The sequence below is a fragment of the Pristiophorus japonicus genome, chromosome 22 (genome assembly GCF_044704955.1).
Source record: "Pristiophorus japonicus isolate sPriJap1 chromosome 22, sPriJap1.hap1, whole genome shotgun sequence".
NCBI classification, from domain to species: Eukaryota; Metazoa; Chordata; class Chondrichthyes; family Pristiophoridae; genus Pristiophorus; species Pristiophorus japonicus.
Window position 1 is genome coordinate 58,107,322 of NC_091998.1, and position 23,089 is coordinate 58,130,410.

Below are 23,089 nucleotides of genomic sequence, written 5' to 3' on the forward strand. Positions count from 1 at the left end.
GTGTGACACATTAACCCTCTCGGCAGTGCACTGGCTTTCTGTCCTCAAATCAAAAAGGGAGCAAGCTTTCAATTATTTGCTTTTCCCTCCCCAGAGACTTGAGCACATTATCCAAGCTGGCACTTTAGTACAGTACTGACAGAGCGCTTCACTGCCAGAGGTGCCGTTTTTTAGGTGAGACATTAAATTGAGGCCCGTCTCAATTTTGTGATTGATAAGTTACTTTCTCGTGCGGTTCAGCACAGCCAAGTTCGATCATGTCCTCACACAACGGCTAAACACTGCAAGAAGCAGGAACTGCATTTGATGTTTCCTGACCCTCGCCTGGGTGGGTGGGGGGCGAGTGCTCATGCCAAATTGTACCCCCCCTGCTGCTGCTCCAGTTGAGGCCAGCTAACACAGCACAGACTGGGAATCAAACCAAGGATTTTGTGGTCTCTGTGGCTCAGTGCGACACTGCGCAGTACACTTACCTACTGAGCCTGTGGGTCAGCTGACATTTATTTTAGTTTGGGAAGTTCCAGAGAGGGTGTTGTGACAAAAAATATATATTTTGTTCATTCTAGAAACATAGAAACATAGAAAATAGGTGCAGGAGTAGACCATTCCGCCCTTCGAGCCTGCACCACCATTCAATATGATCATGGCTGATCATGCAACTTCAGTACCCTATTCCTGCTTTCTCTTCATACCCCTTGATTCCTTTAGCCGTAAGGGCCACATCTAACTCCCTTTTGAATATATCTAATGAACTGGCCTCAACAAATTTCTGTGGTAGAGAATTCCACAGGTTCACAACTCTCTGAGTGAAGAAGTTTCTCCTCATCTCGATCCTAAATGGCTTACCTCTTATCCTTAGACTGTGACTTCTGGTTCTGGACTTCCCCAACATTGGGAACATTCTTCCTGCATCTAACCTGTCCAATCCCGTCAGAATTTTATATGTTTCTATGAGATCCCCTCTCATTCTTCTAAATTCCAGTGAATATAAGCCTAGTCGATCCAGTCTTTTTTAATATGTCAGTCCTGCCATCCCGGGAATCAGTCTGGTGAACCTTCATTGCACTCCCTCAATAGCAAGAATGTCCTTCCTCAGATTAGGAGACCATAACTGTACACAATATTCCAGGTGTGGCCTCACCAAGGCCCTGTACATCTGCAGTAAGACCTCCCTGCTCCTATACTCAAATCCTCTAGCTATGAAGACCAACATGCCATTTGCCTTCTTCATTGCCTGCTGTACCTGTATGCCAACTTTCAATGACTGATGTACCATGACACCCAGGTCTCGTTGCACCTCCCCTTTTCCTAATCTGTCACCATTCAGATAATATTCTGTCTTCCTGTTTTTGCCACCAAAGTGGATAACCTCATATTTATCGACATTATACTCATCTGCCATGCATTTGCCCACTCACCTAACCTGTCCAAGTCACCCTGCAGCCTCTTAGCATCTTCCTAACAGCTCACACTGCCACCCAGCTTAGTGTCATCTGCAAACTTAGAGATATTACATTCAATTGCTTCGTCTAAATCGTTAAAGTATATTGTAAATAGCTGGGGTCCCTGCACTGAACCTTGCGGTACCCCACTAGTCACTGCCTGCCATTCTGAAAAGGACCCGTTTATTCCTACTCTTTGCTTCCTGTCTGCCAACCAGTTCTCTATCCACGTCAATAAATTACCCCCAATACCATGTGCTTTAATTTTGCACACTAATCTCTTGTGTGGGACCTTGTCAAAAGCCTTTTGAAAGTCCAAATACACCACATCCACTGGTTCTCCCTTATCCACTCTACTAATTACATCCTCAAAAAATTCTAGAAGATTTGTCAAGCATGATTTCCCTTTCATAAATCCATGCTGATTTGGACCGATCCTGTCACTGCTTTCCAAATGCGTTGCTATTACATCTTTAATAATTGATTCTAACACTTCCCCACTACTGATGTTAGGCTAACCGGTCTATAATTCTCTGTTTTCTCTCTCTCTCCTTTTTTAAAAAGTGGGGTTACATTAGCTACCCTCCAATCCATAGGAACTGATCCAGAGTCTATGGAATGTTGGAAAATGACCACCAATGCATCCACTATTTCTAGGGCCACCTCCTTAAGTACTCTGGGATGCAGATTATCAGGCCCTGGGGATTTATCGGCCTTCAATCCCATCAATTTCCCTAACACAATTTCCTTCAGTTCCTCCTTCTCGCTAGACCCTCGGTCCCCTAGTATTTCCGGAAGGATATTTATGTCTTCCTTCGTGAAGACAGAACCAAAGTATTTGTTCAATTGATCTGCCATTTCTTTGTTCCCAATTATAAATTCACCTGATTCTGACTGCAGACATTTGTCTTCACTAATCTTTTTCTCTTCACATATCTATAGAAGCTTTTGCAGCCAGTTTTTATGTTCCCAGCAAGCTCCCTCTCATATTCTATTTTCCCCATCCTAATTAAACCCCTTGTCCTCCTCTGCTGGATTCTAAATTTCTCCCAGTCCTCAGAAATATGTTATTTCTTGTCTCTTAGTTTAAATTAGTTTTAAAACATCGCATTCAAAATGGAAATTATGTATTTGATGTCAATATTCAGCTGAAGGTCGGCCCGAAATGGGGCACACCTACCTCTTTTGGGCTCCGTTACCACCACAACCTTTGAGTGGGGAATCCGACCTAAATTAACTGATTTTTAAAATTTAAAATGGCGGCCAGCGGTATTGGCCGGCGGGAATCGGGACTTTGCAGCGGAGTGGGTGAGTAGATTGCAGCGATGTTTCCACGGAGAAATTCACCTTGTCTTGATAAGCTCTTAATGAGCCAGCTGCTCCCTGGCCTTCTTAAAGGATATGGTTGCTGGACCTGCTGGAGATGTCGTGAGGAGGGCAAGCCGTTTTTCTGACAGAGAATTGGAGACATTCATGCAGGCTGTGGAGCAAAGGAGGTGAGTGCTGTACCTCGATGCAGGCAGACCTACTCGGGAGGTTTTTAACCAATGCCTGGAGGAAGATAGCCGTGGAGGTCTCAGGGACCTCCATTCATGACCGGACCACCACCCAGTGCAGAAAAAGACTGAATTACATCATTCGTCTGACGAAAGTGAGTACCTGTTCCACCATCTGCGAGCCTCTCCTTCACCCTTCTCTTATTTCCCACCTTCACTATGTAGTCACTGAAGCAGCATTTCACTGTTGAGACCTGTATACATATGTGTGTGTTCTCGCAATGGAGGCTCCCTTTCATGTCACAGACACAGCTGCTTGTCAGGGACACACACTTGGGCACACATTTCTGAGGCCTCATCACACTGCTACTCAGCAATCATTCTTTGTTTTGCAGGCCAAGGTTGCGCACAACTGCATGGAACAGAGGCGGACTGGTGGTGGCGAGCCCCAGCTTCAACTCCTCACACCCTTGGAAGAAAGGGTCGAGGCGCTAGTGGGCAGACATGGTGCATTCCCTGTGGCCACCGCTACTGGCAATGCCAATCCCCCTGCGGGCAGCATGGGTAAGTGAGGCCCTCCGTTAATGCTATTTCTCCCTGAAAATGCCAGCGCTTGCTGTGCCTTTCCTTCTGAAAGTGTGCTAGTTGCAGCCTTCATGCGTCAATCCTCTCCCTCCCCCTCAAGGCATCCCTTGTGCCATTTATGAGGTCCATTGACAGCCAGCGAGCGGGTCCTAGCACTGGTGCGCGTGGGAGGGAAATGACTGACTCCTGTCTTGACAGCAGTGAAAGCCGAGACCAGGGAGGAGATGATGATATGGAGAGGCGAGGCCTGGACAGCAGCCTTGAGGGGCCAGAAAGCCATGGGGATCCTGACACCATAGAGGACATTGTGGCCTCGAGCCTCCATCCGTTGGCGACAACTCCAATGAGGCAGAGGACGAGGGGCCTCACTGTTGGCAGCACCGCGTCGCTGCTTCCACTCACAAGCGCCAGCTCAGATACTGGGAGTACGTGGTCAGATTTAGTGGCGATAGCAGAGGGGTTTGCACTGGGTGTTGCACCGGGGCCTAGCGGGCTGCAGTATGGCAATGGGCGGAAAGGAAATGTGGGAGCACAAGCATGCATTTCTGAAACTCTTTGCCTCGGCTCGGTCTGGAGATCGAAAGGGTTAAAAGTTGGAGGATTCAAGATTGGATTAAAACAGGCTGCTAGACGATATGGTGCCTTTTAGCCATTGAAATGAGAGCTGGTCATCTGCAAGTTAATTATTTGTATGTATCATCGACACGATCTATGCATGGCAACCACCTGGTTTGTGTACAGTAATTCACATCGTCGGGCTGGTCATCTGTATGTTAATTATTTGAGAGTAACTTGTTACTATGCGAATAGTAATTCATGACATTGTCTGTATTTGAGTACCTTGTTATTATTTGATGACATCTGTATGTTAAATAATCTGGTTTGTGTAAAGTAATTCAGAAAGCTGTGATTATCTAAATGCAAAGAAATAAGAGTTCAAAGGCTTTTTAGGTATAAGAGAGGGAACTGGTTTTTGTCACTCACACACACGGACACCAGTGACATTGGAATCTTGAAAGGCGTGTCGTGTCACTACACTACGTGCTGAGATTCTATCTGTCCCCGGTGTTGCGAAGGATGGGTCTGGCCAGGCTGCCGCATGTCTCATCGCCAGAGCTTTCGCACAAGCACAACTTGGTTGGCGGTGAGAAGGGCCCTACCCATCAGATCACAGCCGGGGTTTCAGAGACACGGCACTCTGCCCCCGAGTTGGCTGTGGTGTGGACAAGACTGTCATCCATCTCCTTCGGGATTGCCCCTTTGCAAGGCAGGTCTGGAAGGAGATGCAGTGGTTGCTGTTGAGGTTCATCCCAAGCAGCTCCGTAACACAGGACTCTGTGCTCTGCAGACTGTTCCCAGGGACACACACCGAGACAGACGTCATCTGCTGCTGGAGAGCCATCAACTCGGTGAAAGAGGCACTTTGGTCTTGCCGAAACTTGTTGGTCTCCCAGAGCAAGGAGATGTCCACGGCCGAGTGTTGCAGACTGGCGCAATCCTAGATCCAGGAGTACATGCTGAGGGGCGCACTAAAGGTTGGTGCAGTTGCCACAAAGGCACGATGGGGAAGAGCCACAGTTTAAGGCCCTTCCGCCACGGTAAACCCAGGGGATGGAATCAGACCCCCCTCGGGCTGTACTTGTTAATCTGCTTGTATACATAGAGCACCATGTACTGAAACACACCTGTGTTGTGCCATGTATAATGAAAGTCTCTGCACTGTTTAGTGACTTGTAAAGAAATATAAATGTATCCCCACCCGTTCGGTGTACTGCTTTCATCTGCATAGTGCTACATGTAATGTGATTGGTGATCGGTATTGAAGGGTAACCTGGAATGTAATGTAAACCTGTTCTCATCTGCTCCATGTAATACCCTCATTTGCACAGTACTACATGTAATGTGATTTACGGATTGTACTAAACTGTACCTTGAAATGAAATGTACGCTAGTGCATTGTATGGAACTGCTGTCAGCATCCAAACGAATTGTATGGAATTGCTGACCGCAAGATACTGAGCTATTTTCCAGTGTATTGTGAAAATTTTATATGAATAAAGTATATTTTTGGAAAAAAAAGTGTCACTTCTTTGAGAGCTGCCTTTGCAAGCAGAGAGTTGGCTTGTGAAGTTTTGTGGTTCATATGAATGTCGGAATAAAAGACCCAATCCGGCCTTTGCTACAACTGAGTGTGTGTGTGTAATTCGACGTTTAAAGCAACGAAGCGAAAAGAGCAAGACAGCCGTTACAACAGGAACCTCAGGTGCCATCTCTTCGGGCGAGGGGGGTGGGGGCGCGAGTCCGCGCCGGAGTTCTGCTGAGGAGGACTCAGACGAGCTCATCGATGTTGCGGCTTATAAAAGAAAGGTGGAGGCAATGCATTGCCAGGGGGGCAGTGACAAGAGTGTCAGAGGGGCTGCCAGAAGTGGTGAGGAGCATGGAGGAGTCTGCCTCCCACATAGTCGACAGCTCATCATTCCCAGATTGTCCGTGCGGATCCAGCTATGATGCCGCAACCTGTAGGTGATGTGGCAGCTGCCATTGCAGCACAGGCACGAGAGAACAAGTGCATTGGTGCTGGTTTGGAGAGAATGGCCACAAACCTGGAAGTGCAGAATGCTCTTATGCACTCTGTGCAATAGGCTTCGGAACGTCTTACTGCTGTCATCTCTGGTGGCTTTGAGACTGTGGCTGCTGTCACGTTGCCTTCGCGGCTGGGTCCACCACGGGCCACGGGGGACCTTCCGGTATGGCATCACAGCCCTGACCTGAGCTTCCTCAGATTGGTGGTGGTGGTAATGTGCCGCCCCCCCGGGGAGTGACCAGGATCCTGATGATGTGCTCTCTCAGGATCGAACAAAGTTATGGACGAGGGCTTCAGCAGCGGATGAGCTGAGGCAAGGACAGAGACGGGTGATGTTACTTATTGCCATCAGGAGGGCTGCCTACTCTAATCCAGGTGGAATTGGATTGTACCAATGGCCTGATGGGTCAGCTGCGTCTCAGTGGCAGCTCTCTTACCTCTGAGTCAGAAGTGTTAGGGTCACTCCAGAGACTTGAGAACATAAGCTGATGCTTCAGTGCAGCACCGAGGGAGCGCTGCACTGCCGGAGCTGTCATCTTTCGGTTGAGATGTTAAATCGTGGCTCCGTCTGTCCTCTCAGATGGTCATAAGCGATCCCATGGCACTATTTAAAGAACAGGGGAGTTCTCCCAGTGTCCTGGCCAATATTTTTCTCTGTGAAGCTTAGGTATTGAGTGTTGATAAGCTATTCTGTCATGGGGGTCATCACAGCCAAGCTCGATCATGCCCTCACACAACAGCTAAACACTGCAAGGTGTAGGATCTGTGTTTGATGTTCTCTGTCCTTCGCCCAGAGGGACTCACGCCAAATTGTACACCCTCTGCTGCTGCTCCAACTGAGGTCAGCTGACACAGCACAGACTGGGAATCAAACCAAGGACTTTGTGGGCTATAGAGCTCAGTGATTGGTATGCGACGCCGGCAAAGCCACGTGTGTGCAGCCGATGCCTTCCTGCACCATGGGTAAGCCCACTCTCGCGGCAAAGCCTCGTGCGTGCTCCTCCTTCTCTCTATTCAGAGAGAAGACAATGAAGTCCCTTCTCCTGGAGTACAGAGCCTTTGTGACCTCCCAGATGCAGCGATGGATGGCAAACTGCGAGGTGTGAGCTATATCGCCTGCTCCGGCATGGAAGGATTCAGTGGCATAAACATTCAGGGCCACAGTCACCTTGAGGGCGACTGGCAGCAATGTTAGCACCCTGCTCTGAGGCTGCAGCTCTGATTCCAAGAGGTGCAAATTCTGTGGCCACAGCTTTGGTGCAGCGGAACTCCGAACATATTGCTCCAGGCTTAGGTGCAGGTAGGAGAAGTGCTTCCAAAAGACCTTAGGTTTTTTTTATTTCAAAATATACTTTATTCATATAAATATTTGTACAGTACATTCAAAAACAGTTCAGTACATTTAGCTGCGGTCAGCAATCCCATACACTACATTTGGGTGCTGACGCCAGTTCCGTTCGATACATTTCCTTGCTTTTCATTTCAAGTACAATTCGGTACAATACGGGATACGTTGTAGTACATTCGACAAATTACATTACGTGTGTCGCTATACAGTACACGGAATGGGTGACGGTACATTTACATTTTTTCTTTTCAACGTGCATTACGAAACAGACCTTGCATTGTACATGGCACTACATCGGTGTTTACAGATCACGGTGCTCCATGTACACAAAAAAGAAGTTACAAGTACGGCCCGAGGGGAGTTTTGTACTGATTCCTGCCCCCTTAGGTGGGTAAGGCCTCCTGCTGACAGCCCTCCCCCACCTCTGCGAGCAGCTTGTGTTTACCGTCTCTGCTTCATCTCCCTGTCATACTGCAGTGTGAGGGGGACTGTAAGTGGAGCCCCCAGAACTGGGAGCCAGTGTTGCACTCAGAGGCCAACCCCTTCCCAACATCCAGCAGAACTCCCTGCACACTTTCCCAACTTTTTCAATGTCTTACATCAAGGCGCTACTCAAATAAACTGTGTAAGAACCGGTACAAAACCAAAAAGCAACTTATCTCAAAGTTAGATATATCCCTTTAAATAGCGCAGGTGGGGAGTCCCTTGTGCAGTGGAACGCTGTACTGGAACTGGGCGCAAGCGAGATGGCCACCATTTTTTTTCCAAAACTGGCCTTAACCGGCATTAAGGTGCCGAATTTTATGGCCATAATATTTTGATCAGTATATTCTTATTTTTCTTATTTTTTCTTTCTTGTCACTTAGTTTTAAAGCAGCACATTCAAAATGGAAGTTATGCCTTTGATGAAAAGCAAGCATTCAGCTCAGGACATGAAATGTTCACAGAACATCTGAGCGAAACAAGGTGTCCTTAATAACTCAATATTTTAATTCAAGATAAATGCGGTACTAGAAGCAGCAACAACTTGTATTTATATAGCGCCTTTAATGTTGTGAAACATCCCAAGGCGCTTCACAGGAGTAATATGAGACAAAACAATTTGGCATCGAGGCGCATAAGTAGAAATTAGGGCAGGTGACTAAAAGCTTGGTCAAAGAGGTAGGCTTGAGGCGGAGAGGTTTAGGCAGGGAGTTCCAGAGCTTAGAGCCCAGGCAACTGAAGACACGGCCGCCGATGGTGGAGCGATTATAATCCGGGATGCTCAAGAGGGCAGAATTAGAGGAGCGCAGACATCTCGGAAGGTTGTGGGGCTGGAGGAGGTTACAGAGATAGGGAAGGGCGAGGCCATGGAGGGATTTGAAAATAAGGATGAGAATTTTGAAATCAAGGCGTTGCTTAACCGGAAGCCAATGTCGGTCAGCGAGCACAGGGGTGATGGGTGAACGGGACTTGGTGCAAATTAGACGGGGCAGCCGAGTTTTGGATCACCTCTAGTTTACGTAGGGTAGAATGTGGGAGGCCAGCCAGGAGTGCGTTGGAATAGTCAAGTTGAGAGGTAACAAAGGCATGGATGAGGGCTTCAGCAGCGGATGAGCTGAGACAAGGGCAGAGACGGGCGATGTTACTTATTGCAATCAGGAGGGCTGCTTACTCTAATCCAGGTGGAATCGGATTGTACCAATGGCCTGATGGGTCAGCTGCGGCTCAGTGGCAGCTCTCTCACCTCTGAGTCAGAAGTGTTAGGGTCACTCCAGAGACTTGAGAACGTAATCTAAGACGGACATAAACGATCGCATGACACTATTCGAAGAAGAACAGGGGAGTTCTCTCGGTGTCCTGGCTAATATTTATCCCTCAAACAAAGAAAGACCGATGAACTGATCATTTATCTCATTGCTGTTTGTGGGACCTGCCTGCACGCTCAATGTCTGCTGTATTTCCTACTTTATAACAGTGATTGTGCTTAAAACCTACTTCATTGGCAGTAAAGTGCTTTTGGAAGTCCTGAGGCCGTGAAAGGCGCTATATTAATGCAAGTCTTTGTTCCTTTCCTAAATTTTATACCAAACAGGTAATTCTGCCGTTGCCAGTCTTCAGAAGACATTCATTAAAAGGGACATTCCACTTATATGTCTCATCATCTTGCCACACATACCCTGATAAGGGGAAAAAAGCCTCCATGCGATTCACATTCACAAACATATGTAAAAGAAGGACAAGAGAAAAACATTCCTATCTCCTATCAATACAGCCACGCAATCTCCTAGAATGTGACTGGCATTCACCAAAGTCTAAGTGAGATCTTCGTGGTCTGCAAACCCTGATGAGTGAGTATGTGTGTGTAGGGAAGAGGCACTGTGTCTGGTGAGTGAGTATGTATTGTGTATGCAATAACTGTTAGACTGAGTACTGTTTAACTCTAAGAGGTATGACCTTGGCTCTGCTTTATTAAGGCCCATTGGTGGATAATTGGTAGGGCAGGACCTCTGTCTGTCCAGGTGACCTGCAGAAGTTCCCTCCTCGGGCCTACATTAGCCATGCAGGGCAGATAAAACTGGGTTGACTGGGTTACTTCCACTGGGAGGGAGGTAAATTGAGTGCTGTTTCAGCCCTTAAAAGGCTTCAGCCAGTTTAAAAGGGAACATCACTTTAACAGCTGCAGGACACACAACTGCAGGAGCAACAGCCTCGGGTGGAGCAAGGGGATGAGCAGCAGGATTCTCAGATAAATCTCTGGAGGCATTGCAAGCTAACGTTAGGGCGAGAAGGATCAACTCTTGGGCGTTGATGGCAGAAGCCCTGTAAGAGGGTGGTTCAGGTTGTATAGAGGGAGGTTGCAGAGGCAGTTAATGCAACTTCCACCACCCCAAGACCTGCTGCACAGCACAGGGCTCAAGGGTGGCCAAGGTAAGCCAAGGCACTGTTGCCATTCTATATCCCAAATCACTGATAGAGGCTTCACTCACTTACTACTCATACTCTTTGCCTAAGTGGCAGGCAACCTCTGCAAGTATTCATGCACCATCTGAATGCACAGCCTCTCTGTCAACTCTTTGCTGGTCTTCAAGAACATTTCATTTAAAGGGACATTCCACTTATATGTCTCATCATCTTGCCACACATACCCTGATAAGGGGAAAAAAGCCTCCATGCGATTCACATTCACAAACATATGTAAAAGGACAGGAAAAAAACATTCCTATCTCCTATCAACACAGCCACACAATCTCCTAGAATGTGACTGGCATTCACCAAAGTCTAAGTGAGACCTTCGTGGTCTGTAAACCCTGATGAGTGAGTATGTGTGTGTAGGGAAGAGGCACTGTCTGGTGAGTGAGTATGTGTTGTGTATGCAATAACTGTTAGACTGAGTACTGTTTAACTCCAAGAGGTATGACCTTGGCTCTGCTTTATTAAGGCCCAAAGTGACTAATATACAAATGGCTGGCCTTTTATACTTGGGCTGCACACACGTGCATGCAGCCCATTGGCCGCCAACAGTGACACCATCTAGTGGCTAGTGATCTCAAAAGTACATACATGACAATAAACCCCCTCTGAGATATTAACACAGTCTTTTACAAATTGAGACGGTCCGGTGTTTTACACTCCCGGGTTGACCGTCTCAGTTCAACTCCAGCCTTGGGTGAGTGTTCAGAGTCTTGTGACTGGTGGCTGGGTGGCTGACCTGGTGGAAGTGGCAATGGCCATATCAGGGATTGAAAGTCCATTTTCATTGAACATGTCAGTGATTGAAAGTCCCGATTCACTGATGACCACTGAGTCCTCTGATGACTGGGGGTAGGTTGGTTGGTCGTCGATTGTCTCTTTCCCCGACTGATCCGGTTCGTCTGTGTGCCGCAGCTTTGTCTGATCCATATGTTTCCTGCATGTTTGCCTATTTTTGAGCTTGACAATAAATATTCTGTTGCCCTCCTTGACCATGATAGTTGCACCGATCCACTTGGGACCCTGACCATAATTCAGAACATATACAGGATCATTTACAGAAATATCGCGTGACACAGCTGCGCGATCGTGATACCCTTGCTGACTTTGTCTTTTATATTTAACATGATTATTCAGGTCAGGGTGTACAAGAGATAGCTTGGTCTTAAGACCTCTCTTCATCATTAGTTCAGCAGGCGAGACCCCGGTAAGCATGTGTGGTCTTGTCCTGTAACTAAGCAGTATGCATGACAGGCAGGTCTATAGTGACCCTTGGGTTACTCGCTTCATATTCTGCTTTACGATTTGGACAGCACTTTCTGCTTGCCCATCGGATGCAGGTTTGAACGGTGCTGACCTTACATGTTTGATACCATTGAGTTTAATGAACTCTTGAAACTCCTGACTGGTGAAGCACAATCCGTTGTCGCTAACAACGATGTCAGGCAGACCATGTGTCGCGAACATGACACTGAGATTCTCAATGGTGGCTGTGGATGTGCTGGATGACATGATTATACACTCTATCCACTTCGAATATGCATCCACCGCAATTAAAAACATTTTTCCCAGGAAAGGATCTGCAAAGTCTACATGGATCCTGGACCGTGGTTTGGACGGCCACGACCACAGACTCAGTGGCGATTCCGCTGGTGCTTTGCTGAGCTGCATGCAAGTGTTGCACTGATGCACACATGATCCCAGCTCAGAGTCAATTCCCGGCCACCATATATGAGACCCGGCGATAGCTTTCATCATTACAATGCTGGGATGTGTGCTATGTAGCTCATGTACAAATTTATCTCTCACTTTCTTGGGCATAACAACACGATTGCCCCACAGTATGCAATCCGACTGAATAGACAGTTCGTCTTTGTGCCGAATGCAAGGTTTGGTCTCCTCGCACACTTGCTTAGGTATGGCAGACCAATCACCTTTGAGGATGCAACTCTTCACCATCGATAAAATCGGGTCCTGGCTGATCCAGGTCTTAACTTGTTGAGCCGTGACAGGGGTTCCTTCACTCTCAAAAGCATCTATAACTAACAGTAGGTCTGCCAGTTGTGGCGTTTGCGGGCAACGGCACATGGCTCAAAGCATCGGCACAATTCTCGGTGCCGAATGACATAATCATAAGCGGATAATGTCAGCGCCCACCTCTGGATGCGGGATGAAGCATTGGTATTGATACCTTTGTTCTCAGAGAACAGTGAAATGAGTGGCTTGTGATCTGCCTCCAGTTCAAATCGAAAACCAAACAGGTACTGATGCATCTTTTTAACCCCATAAACACAGGCTAGTGCTTCTTTCTCTACCATGCTGTAGGCTCTTTCCGCTTTAGACAAACTTTTGGAAGCATACGCGACTGATTGAAGTTTACCCGACTCATTAGCTTGTTGGACTACGCAACCAATTCCATATGACGAAGCATCACAGGCCAGTACTAAACGTTTACATGGGTCATAATGTGCCAGCAGCTTGTTGGAGCAAAGCAGATTAGTGGCTTTCTCAAAAGCTCTGTCTTGAGACGCACCCCACACCTAGTTGTCACCTTTTCTGAGCAGCATGTGCAGTGGTTCTAATAAGGTGCTCAACTTAGGTAGGAAGTTACCGAAATAGTTGAGTAGACCCAGGAACGAACGCAGCTCCGTCACATTCTGCGGCTTGGGTGCATTCTTGATGGCCTTGGTTTTCGTGTCTGTGGGTCTGATGCTGTCAGCAATAATTTTCCTCCCCAGGAATTCGATCTCTGGTGCCATGAAGACGCACTTAGAGCATTTCGGTCTAAGTCCCACTTTGTCCAGACAATGTAGAACCTCTTCCTTGTTCAGATGTTCCTTGGAGTCACGACCTGTGATCAGGATGTCATCTTGGAACACGACGGTTCTGGGAACGGACTTCAGCAGACTCTCCACGTTCCTCTGAAATATTGCTGCAGCCGAGCGAATTCCAAAAGGGCATCTGTGATAAATAAATAGTCCTTTATGCGAGTTAATTCACGTAAGTCTCTTCGACATCTCGACCAGCTCCTGTGTCGTCTAGGCCGACGTCAAGTCCAGTTTGGTGAATGATTTCCCCTCGGCTAGTGTTGCAAACAAATCATCAGCCTTCGGTAACGGGTACTGATCCTGTTTTGAAACCCTGTTGATCATAGCCTTGTAGTCTCCACAGATTCTGACTGCCATCACTTTTCAGCACAGGAACAATGGGGTTGGCCCATTCATTAAACTCAACCGGTAATATGATCACTTCACACTGGAGTCTGTCCAGTTCGATTTCAACCTTCTCCCTCATCATATACGGAACTGCCCGAGCTTTATGATGGATGGGTCTTGCATCTGAGTCCACGTGGATCTGCACCTTGGCTCCCGTGATGTTGCTGATGCCTGGTTCGAACAGCGAGGGGAACTTGCTCAGTACTTGGGCACATGTATCTTTCTCCAACGACAACGCCTTGATGTCGTTCCAATCGCATCTGATTTTTTCAAGCCAGTTCCTGCCGAACAGCGTTGGGCCATTGCCAGGGACAATTCATAGCGGTAACTCGTGAACCGCACCGTCATACGACACTTTAATTGTGGCACTGCCAATCACCGTTATGAGTTCTTTGGTGTACGTGCGCAACTTCTCATTGACTGGACTCAGCCTGGACCTCACAGCCTTCGTATCCCACAGCTTGTCGAATGCCCTCTGGCTCATTATCGATTGACTCGCCCCCGTGTCCAGTTCCATCCATACCGGCACCCCATTAAATCTCACGTTGATCATTATCGGTTTGCTCTTAGTTAGGAACGAGTACATAGAAACATAGAAACATAGAAAATAGGTGCAGGAGCAGGCCATTCAGCCCTTCTAGCCTGCACCGACATTCAATGAGTTCATGGCAGAACATGAAACTTCAGTACCCCCTTCCTGCTTTCTCGCCATACCCCTTGATCCCCCAAGTAGTAAGGACTTCATCTAACTCCCTTTTGAATATATCTAGTGAATTGGCCTCAACTACTTTCTGTGGTAGAGAATTCCACAGGTTCACCACTCTCTGGGTGAAGACGTTTCTCCTCATCTCGGTCCTAAATGGCTTATCCCTTATCCTCAGACTGTGACCCCTGGTTCTGGACTTCCCCAACATTAGGAACATTCTTCCTGCATCTAACCTGTTTAAACCCGTCAGAATTTTAAACGTTTCTATGAGGTCCCCTCTCATTCTTCTGAACTCCAGTGAATACAAGCCCAGTTGATCCAGTCTTTCTTGATAGGTCAGTCCCACCATCCCGGGAATCAGTCTGGTGAATCTTCGCTGCACTCCCTCAATAGCAAGAATGTCCTTCCTCAAGTTAGGAGACCAAAACTGTACACAATACTTCAGGTGTGGCCTCACCAAAGCCCTGTACAACTGTAGCAACACCTCCCTGCCCCTGTACTCAAATCCCCTCGCTATGAAGGCCAACATGCCATTTGCTTTCTTAACCGCCTGCTGTACCTGCATGCCAACCTTCAATGACTGATGTACCATGACACCCAGGTCTCGTTGCACCTTCCCTTTTCCTAATCTGTCACCATTCAGATAATAGTCTGTCTCTCTGGTTTTACCACCAAAGTGGATAACCTCACATTTATCCACATTATACTTCATCTGCCATGCATTTGCCCACTCACCTAACCTATCCAAGTCACTCTGCAGCCTAATAGCATCCTCCTCGTAGCTCACACTGACAACTTAGTGTCATCCGCAAATTTGGAGATACTGCATTTAATCCCCTCGTCTAAATCATTAATGTACAATGTAAACAGCTGGGGCCCCAGCACAGAACCTTGCGGTACCCCACTAGTCATTGCCTGCCATTCTGAAAAGTACCCATTTACTCCTACTCTTTGCTTCCTGTCTGACAACCAGTTCTCAATCCACGTCAGCACACTACCCCCAATCCCATGTGCTTTAACTTTGCACATTAATCTCTTGTGTGGGACCTTGTCGAAAGCCTTCTGAAAGTCCAAATATACCACATCAACTGGTCCTCAAAAAATTCCAGAAGATTTGTCAAGCATGATTTCCCTTTCACAAATCCATGCTGACTTGGCCTTATCATGTCACCATTTTCCAAATGCGCTGCTATGACATCCTTACTAATTGATTCCATCATTTTACCCACTACTGAGGTCAGGCTGACCGGTCTATAATTCCCTGTTTTCTCTCTCCCTCCTTACACTTTGATACGTCCTTACTATACAGTATAAATGCATACGAGGCCCATGCTTGAGAGAAGGTCAGTCTGTGATCTGTCCTTTATTCTTTAGCACTCAAGTGCAGGAAGTGGATGGAGCTTCCCCTTTTATATCTGAGAGTCCAGGTTAGGAGTGTCTCCCACAAGTTCACCACCTAGTGGTCATTGTTCTCACAGTGTACAACTTAGGTCAGATTATACATGGGTTACAATGCTGGTTGAATACATGACATCACCTCCCCCCCCCCAAAGTCTTATTGGGATCACAGGTTGAGTCTCTCTGGTGGTTTACGCTCTCTTGTAGAGTGCCTGAGTTGGGGCTCCGGTTGTTGAGCGCTGGCCTGAGTGTCTGCTGTTTGCGGTGCCTCAGGCCTGTCCGGACTGCCCACAGTGACTGGGCTCTCCTCCACTTGGTTCCGGTGTTCAGTCACCTGTGGTGCAGTAAACTCTACATCGTGTTCTATCTCTGCTGCTTCTATGGGGTTGCTGAACCTCCTTTTTGTTTGATCCACATGTTTGTGGCAGATTTGTCCATTGGTAAGTTTAACTACCAGAATCCTATTTCCCTCTTTGGCAATCACAGTGCCTGCGAGCTATTTGGGCCCTGCAGCATAGTTGAGGACAAAAACAGGATCATTTACATCAATACATCGTGCCCTCGCATTCCTGTCATGGTAGTCATATTGTGACTGGCGCCTGCTCTCGACAATTTCTTTCATGGTGGGGTGTATAAGGGATAACCAGGTTTTGAGCGTCCTTTTCATTAGCAGCTCTGCGGGTGGAACCCCTGTGAGCGAGTGTGATCGGGATCTATAGGCCAACAGGAGGCGCGATAAGCGGCTTTGTAGGGAACCCTCTTGGATTCTGAGCATCCCCTGTTTGATTATCTGCACTGCTCGTTCTGCCTGGCCATTTGAGGCCGGCTTGAACGGTGCCGTTCTGACATGGTTAATTCCATTGACTGCCATGAAGTCCTGGAATTCAGTGCTTGTGAAGCACGGGCCATTGTCGCTGACCAAGATGTCCGGTAGACCGTGGGCGGTGAACATTGCCCATAGACTTTTTACAGTGGCAGAAGATGTGCTTGAATTTAAAGTATCACACTCGATCCATTTGGAGTAGGCGTCTACTACAACCAAAAACATTTTCCCCATGAAAGGACCTGCGTAGTCCACATGGATGCTTGACCATGGCTTGGCGGGCCAGGATCAGGGGCTATGGGGGGGCTTCCCTGGGTGATTTGCCCAGCTGAGCACACGTGTTGCACCTGCGAATACAAAGTTCCAGGTCTGCACCTATCCCTGGCCACCAAACGTGTGACCTGGCAATTGCCTTCATCATGACAATGCCCGGGTGCTCATTGTGGAGTTCTCTGATGAACACCTCTCTGCCCATCTGGGGCATGACTACGCGGTTTCCCCACAGTAGGCAATCGGCCTGAATCGAGAGTTCATCTCTGCGCCTGTGAAATGGTTTAAATTCCTCAGGGCATGCCCTGTACGTGGCTGCCCAGTCCCCATTCAGGACACATTTCTTGACTAGAGACAATAGCGGGTCTCTATTTGTCCAGACTTTAATCTGATGGGCTGTCACAGATGAGCCTTCGCTTCCGAAAGCTTCAACAGCCACGACCATCTCAGCACCATGCTCGGTAGCCCCCTCAGTGATGGCTAGTGGGAGCCTGCTGAGTGCATCGGTGCAGTTTTCGGTGCCCGGTCTGTGCCAAATTGTGTAGTCATAGGCGGCTAACGTGAGTGCCCACCTCTGTATGCGGGCCGATGAGTTTGCATTTATGGCCTTGTTGTCGGCCAAAAGGGACGTTAGGGGTTTGTGACCTATCTCCAGCTCAAATTTCCTGCCAAACAGGTACTGGTGTATTTTCTTTACCACGTATACACATGCGCGCGCCTCCTTTTCTATCATCCTGTAGCCCCTTTCTGCCTGGGACAGACTTCTGGAGGCATAAGCTACCGGCTGTAACTGACCCTTGGCATTCACATGCTGCAACACACACCCGACACCATAGGACGACGCATCGCATGTTAACACAAGTTTCTTACATGGGTCATACAGTGTTAACAGATCGTTGGAACATAACAAATTGCATGCTCTATTAAAAGTCCTTTCCTGGCTGTCCCCCCAGACCCATTCGCGACCTTTGCGTAGGAGCATGTGTAGCGGCTCTAGCAGCGTGTTCAATTTGGGAAGAAAGTTACCAAAATAGTTCAGGAGCCCCAGGAACGAATGCAGCTCCGTCGTGTTGTGGGGTCTGGGTGCTCTCTGGATCGCTTCCGTCTTGGACGCAGTAGGGCTTATCCCGTCTGCTGCTACCCTCATCCCCAGGAATTCTACCTCTGGAGCTAGGAAGACGCACTTCGCCTTTTTCAGTCGCAGTCCTACCTGGTCCAGTCTGCGTAGCACCTCCTCCAGGTTGTGGAGGTGTTCTTCAGTATCGTAACCCGTGATGAAGATATCGTCCTGAAAAACTACCGTCCCTGGAATCGACTTGAGGAGGCTTTCCATATTTTGCTGGAAGATCGCGGTGGCCGAGCGAATCCCGAACGGACATCTGTTGTACTCAAACAACCCCTTAAGTGTCATGATGGTGGTCAGCTTCTTCGACTCACTCGCCAGCTCCTGGGTCATGTAAGCTGAGGTCAGGTCCAATTTTGAAAAAAGTTTGCCACCGGATGGCGTCGCAAAGAGGTCCTCCGCTCTCAGTAGCGGGTACTGGTCTTGGAGTGACACCCGATTGATGGTGGCCTTGTAATCACCATATATCCTGACCGACCCATCCGCCTTGAACACTGGCACAATCGGGCTCGCCCAGTCACTGAATTCAACTGGCGAGATGATGCCTTCCCTCAGCAGGCGGTATAAAGCACCTTCTATCTTTTCCCGCATCATGTACGGCACCGCTCTGGCCTTGTGGTGTACTGGCCTGGTGTCCGGGTTTATGTGAATCACTACCTTGGCCCCCATGAAAGTGCCAATGCCGGGTTGAAATAATGAGTCAAATTTGTCCAGGATCTGTGAGCATGATACTCGTTCCACAGAGGAAATGAACTCGCTGAACTTCAGCTTCCAGCGATTTCCCCCAGCGTTCATTTCTGCAATTTCTGCAGGTATTTTGCTCATCTCTGCAAACTCCGGCTGAGTGTGTGCCTCCACGCCTCCAACATGAGCTGCTGTTGGAAACAAAAGGTCCCTTGCCAGTCGATCGTCCCTGACTGCCCCTGTGATTGTCCTTGAGTGCGCCATTAACAGGTGTTGATGGCCCCATTACTGGCCGCATTGTCCCTTGCAATGGCGTGAATCGCCGTTCAGCTTGCCATTGTCTCTGTCGAACTCCCCCTCTGGGTTCGACTATATGTTGGGGCATGCCCGATTGACCTTGTCTGCCTGGGGAACTGTGTGCTGCTTTAACAATGTTAAATCTCTGTCCCAACCATTCCTTAACACAGTACCTCTCGTCTGTTCTGCTAGTGGCCATGCTCGCGTGGTTTAAATCCCAGTTTCTCGTTGCCATTGATACGTCCTTACTATACAGTATAAATGCACACGAGGCCCATGCTTGAGAGAAGGTCAGTCTGTGACCTGTCCTTTATTCCTTAGCACTCAAGTGCAGGAAGTGGGTGGAGCTTCCCCTTTTATATCTGAAGGTCCAGGTTAGGAGTGTCTCCCACAAGTTCACCACCTAGTGGTCATTGTTCTCACAGTGTACAACTTAGGTCAGATTATACATGGGTTACAATGCTGGTTGAATACATGACACACTTCCTCCTCTGGTATCTTGGATTGCGTATCTGGATCCGTGCTAGTCTGACCACCATCCTCCACGTGGTGTGTTGCAGAATGCTTGCTCATCTGTGGACACTTACGCTGGAGATGCCCCACTCTCAGACAGCCTTTGCAACTATATTGCTTAAATCTGCACTGCTGGTGCCGGTGATTTCCCCAACAACGCCAACACGGAGAATAGGATGTATTCCCGCTGGCGGACTTTGGGCAGTCACAGGTTTCATGTATGCAGTCGGGTAGGCCCTGCCATGTGCTGCTCTGTCGAACGCCGAATCAATCATATTTACAGTACTTGCCAAGTTTCGATTTTTCACTGATACCTACTTTAGACTTCTATACGTCATCATGCATGACTGAGCGATCGTGATGGCCCTGTTCAAATCCAACGTCTCCACCGCCAGTAGTTTACGCAGGATCACCTCGTGGTTGATGCCGATTACAAAGAAGTCCCGTAGCATGTCTGCCAACACAGCCCCAAACTTATACGGTCCCGCTAGACGTCTCAGGTCGGCAACGAATTACGCCGCATTCTGGTCCTCTGAGCGAACGTGCGTGTAAAATCTGTATCTCGGGATGATGATGCCTTCGTCTGGCTTAAGGTGGTCCTGTACCAGTGTACACAATTCTTCATACGTCTTCTCTGTTGGACTCACAGGCAGGAGTAGATTCTTTATTATACCATAAATTTTTGACCGCAAACCGTGAGGAACATCGCCCAGCGCCGATCTGCGTCGCCGACCTCCTCCATTTTGTTGGCCACGAAGAACTGGCTCAAACGGCTCACAAAGTCTACCCAATCTTCTCCTTCCACAAATCGTTCCAACAATCCAATTGCGCTCATTTTTGCATGCAAAGGTTCTTGTTGCCTCGTTGCCAAATGTTGTGTGTGCAATAACTGTTAGACTGAGTACTGTTTAATTCCAAGAGGTATGACCTTGGCTCTGCTTTATTAAGGCCCAAAGTGACTTCTATACAAAATGGCTGGCCTTTTATACTTGGGCTGCACACACGTGCGTACACCAATGGCCTCCAACAGTGACTCCATCTGGTGGCTCGTGAACCCAAAAGTACATAGATGACAATATGTGTGTGTAGGGAAGAGGCATCGTGTCTGGTGCCTCATTCTAAGCACCTCCAATGAATCCTCTTCCATCTCTTCATACATCTCCTCTTCGTAACACAGGGATTCCCATTGGCAAATCCACATCCCCAGTGAAAAACTGTACTTTCTGAAGAGCTGACTAAACAGGGCAGTAAAAGTCCTGATACACCCTGCATACCAAACTATTAAAATTGATATATAGGCAAAGTAGAACCACCCTTCAGCTGTAGTAATCAAACTGGTCTCCTCAATTCAACATCTGCCTAAAGGATACCGTTCCTCAGCTTATCCCACCCGTATATAGTGGTGGTAATAAATTGGGCAAAGACTGGGGAAATGGAGCGTGGAGGTTAGCCACATCCAGTCGGCCCTATTTAAATGGAGGGTGATGGCCTGTGGGCAGATATTAAAGAAGAATTACACTCTGTTCTGCAGGATACTTCTGGTGCAAGACTTTTACTGGCCAAGTTGAGGCAGTAGATATTGCTGCCCTATTTTACTGAGTTTTATGACCTAAAACTACCTGAAACAGGTGGTAAATCAAGTTTGAGTTTACACACCAGGTAACAGCAGTTTTTTTTTCTGGCCATAAAACATGGATGGAATACAGCTCCTTGAGTATATGTCTTCATAAATCCTGCACAGACTGTATTCTGTAGGTTTGCTGAGGAACCTGAAAAGCATTTTTACCTCATTTTCAAAGAATCTCATCTGACTTGTTTTTCTGTTTAACCCTTAATGAATCGGCTCCAGACACATTTGAACAGATTCAATATAGAAACAGAGAAATTTACAGCGCAGAAGGAGGCCATTTCGGCCCATTGTGCCCACGCCGGCCAACAAAGAACCGCACGGCCCTCGGTCAGCAGCCCTGAAGGTTTCATAATTTTGAAATGGCAATTATCTTTCTCTGTTTCACTGAAAAAGCCTGTGATTTCAAGCATTTTCTATATCTTACCCATAGCTTATCACTCCAGTGAACAATGAACAATGGCGGAAAGGTAAAGAGCACCCAGCCCAACCAGTCTGTCCCACACAACTGCGACACCCCTTACACTGAAACATTCTACACTCCACCTCAAACGGAGCCATGTGATCTCCTGGGAGAGGCAAAAACCAAATAAAAACCCAGGCCATGTTAGGCAAAAAAATCTGGAAAAATTCCTCTCTGACCCATCCAGGCGATCAAAACAATATCTTGATTAAAGCAGAGTATCTATAAATACCTCTATCCATGAATAAACTTGTTTGATAGCTTTGCATGTTATGAAGATGTTGCATAAAGTGTAAATATTATCCAAAATGTGAAGTGATATATGTTGTACGGCTGTCTTGCTCTTTTTCGCTTTGTTGCTTTTAACGTCGAATTACCCGCACACTCAGTTGTAGTAAAGGCAGGATCGGGTCTTTTATTTAAACATTCATACTAAACAAACCAAGTATGAAAGTTACTGAGAACACTTCACAAAGGCAGCTTGCTTCGATTTCCGTGGCTGCTTGAGACACACACCTTCCGAATGTCCAGTGTCTCTACAGTCCAAGTGTCTCTACAGTCCATAAGAGTCTGTACAGTCCAAGTGTCTCTACAGTCCAAGTGTCTCTACAGGCCATAAGAGTCTGTGTGACAAAAGCCAGTTCCAGCTTTTATATCTAAAAAGCCTTTGGACTCTTATTCTTTGCAGTTAGACAATCATGACTAACTGCTTTCTGAATCGTTTAACATACAGACTATTATTCCCACCTTAACAAGGTACTCAAATACTTAACATTGCTTGTTTAACCTACAGATGTCATTAAATAGTAACGAAGGTACAATCAAATATTTAACATACAGACAATGACCAGTTACTCATTTCAATGGCTGAAGGCACCACATTGTCTAACAGTCTCTTTCAATCCAAAATTTCAATCTTCCTGTTTTCTTAATCCAAACTTCAGACCGCGTGCTGAAGCAAAGAGTTCAGAAACGCGGGACTGTGCTTCCACATTCCCCCACTTCTTCTTCTCGCCTCTCCCCAGATCTTATCTGGGTAACATACATTTGTATGGTCGTTCGTGCTCGTTCAACAGCATTGTCCAGTTGTAGTCCTTGTTTTCAAACACGACATCCGCAGTAAATCAAAATGACCAGCACGATCAGCTGAACCAGCACCAGCATAAGGACAAGGGTTATCATTGTGTTCATCACGCCTGTTGCCGTCGGGCTCCATCCCAACAATGACTCCCACCAGCTTACATGTCCAATCCGGTCCAAAGTTGTGTGAACGTTCTCGATTTCCGCAGTGTGATGGTTAATGTCCACAACAATTGCTTGATTCAAACTCTGTAGCTGTTGAAAACTTGTACTCCATTTCCGCATTTCCTTCTTCTAAATAACAGCACGCTTAGGATCAAAGTACGGTTGTTGTAGATTCAGATTCTCAGGATGCCATTTTAAAGTCCGTTGGTCTGTGATCACCATATCCATTTTCACTTAAAAGTCAACTTTCAATTTTTGATGTTTTCGACTGAATTCAGAAATGTAAACTGTGTCTTCGACCAAGTCTGTTGCCCTCTG

General features: G+C 47.3%; 1 protein-coding gene across 5 annotated transcripts in view; it reads left to right on the forward strand.

Annotated features, from left to right (window-relative positions):
- Positions 1-23,089, forward strand: part of ggcx (gamma-glutamyl carboxylase) — a 227,662-nt gene that overhangs the window by 103,450 nt on the left and 101,123 nt on the right. The window lies entirely within an intron of this gene.